Genomic DNA, 2,292 nt, shown 5'->3' on the forward strand with positions numbered 1-2,292 from the left:
TGATCAAACCCTAGCCCTTGCTCTATTCTTGCTTCTAAGACAAAAGTCATGAAATGAGCTAAGTCTCATGACAAGGTTTCCTTAAATACCTCTCCCTAAAAGTCATGAACCAAGCCCAAGTGGCTTAGGCCCAAATGGCCTCTCACGCCCATTAAGCCCAAAACAAAGGTTCTCGCGTCTAATAACTTACGTTCGGCTAAATAATTATTCGCCGCTCACTAAAATAATAAAAGCCAATTAATAAATAAAATACATTTAATAAAATATACGAATACGAAAAATGGGTCGTTACAATCCTACCCCCCCTTAAAAGAATTTCGCCCTCGAAATTACCTAGAAACAGATCGGGATAAGAATCTCTCATCTTGCTTTCCAGCTCCCACGTTGCATTCTCACCAGCCGGTCCTCCCCACATGACTTTCACGGATGCAATCTCTTTGTTTCTCAACCTCTTCACTTCTCTCCCTTCGATTCTCAAAGGCACAGTCTCGATGGTCAAGTCATCCTTCACTTGAACATCGTCCGATTCAATCACGTGTGTCGGATCAGACACATACTTGCGCAACTGTGATACATCGAAAACATCGTGCAAATTCGCCAATGATGGCGGTAATGCAATCCTATACGCAACTTTCCCAACTCGCTTCAAAATCTCAAACGGCCCAATATCCTCGATGTTAACTTCCTTGACTTCAACGCACGTCCTACTCCAGTAGTCGATGTAACTCGTAGGAATACATGATCCCCCTCTTGGAATTCAATGTCCTTCCTCCTCTTATCATGATAACTCTTCTGTCGACTCTGAGACGCTTTCATTTCCTCTCGGATTATCCGAATCTTCTCTGTTGTTTCTTGTACAATCTCTGGTCCAAGAATTGCACCTTCTCCAGTTTCATACCAACACAGAGGTGTCCTACACCTTCTCCCATACAAAGCCTCAAACGGTGCCATTCCGATACTAGAATGGTAACTGTTGTTGTATGTAAACTCAACCAACGGCAAACAAGAATCCCAATTCACGTTTTGCTCCAAAACACAAGCTCTCAACAAATCCTCTAAGGATTGTATCGTCCTCTAAGACTGACCATCAGTTTGAGGGTGATACGCTGAACTCAACCTCAACTTCGTTCCTAAAGCTTCTTGCAAGCTTTCCCAAAATCTGGAAGTAAATCTCGGATCTCTATCAGAAATAATACTTGTTGGAATACCATGTAGCTTCACAATCTGCTCCACATAAATCTCGGCCAACTTAGGCACCAAAGTACCTTTCCTGATAGCAATGAAGTGAGCACACTTCGTCAGACGATCTACCACTACCCAAATCACCTCGTTACCTTTCTTGGTCTTCGGTAAACCTCCCACAAAATCCATTGCAATGCTATCCCATTTCCATTCTGGTATAAACATTGGTTGCAACAAACCAAACGGCTTCTGATGTTCAATCTTCGATTTCTGACAAGTTAAGCATGAATAAACAAATTCAGAAATTTGCCTCTTCATTCCCGGCCACCAAAATAACTTCCTCAAATCCTGATACATCTTGGTTACTCCAGGATGAATACTCAAACCACTCCTGTGACCTTCTTCCATGATCATTCTTTTCAATTCGGGTACATCCGGTACACAAACTCTTCCGTGAAATCTCATGACTCCACTTTCGTCAATCTTGATATTGGTCTCCTTGCCTTCATTGATGAGTACCATCTTCTCCATCAATTTCTTATCCGATTTCTGACGTTCTATAATATTCTCGAGAAAAAGATTCGTCAATCTTAACATTCCAAGCTTCACACTTGAAGAAGTAACCTCACACACAAGACTCAAGTCTCGGAATTCTTCAATCAATTCTAACTCTTTCACCATCAACGATGACATATGCAAAGTTTTCCTACTTAATGCATCGGCCACCACATTGGCTTTTCCGGGGTGATAACTCAATCCAAAGTCGTAGTCCTTTAAGAATTCGAGCCATCTTCGTTGCCTCATATTCAACTCCTTCTGGTCGAATAAGTATTTCAGACTCTTGTGATCACTAAACACTTCAAACCTCGATCCATACAAGTAGTGTCTCCACACTTTCAAAGCAAACACCACTGCGGCTAACTCCAAATCATGCGTTGGATAGTTCCTCTCGTGAACCTTTAGTTGCCTTGAAGCATATGCTACCACATTACCCCCTTGCATAAGCACTCCGCCAAGTCCTAACTTCGAAGCATCGCAATACACGACGAACGACTCTTTGGCATCGGGTAAAATCAACACGGGTGCAGTAGTCAATCTTCTCTTGAGCTC

The sequence above is a fragment of the Trifolium pratense genome, linkage group LG5, assembly GCF_020283565.1.
Source record: "Trifolium pratense cultivar HEN17-A07 linkage group LG5, ARS_RC_1.1, whole genome shotgun sequence".
In the NCBI taxonomy this organism is placed as follows: domain Eukaryota; kingdom Viridiplantae; phylum Streptophyta; class Magnoliopsida; order Fabales; family Fabaceae; genus Trifolium; species Trifolium pratense.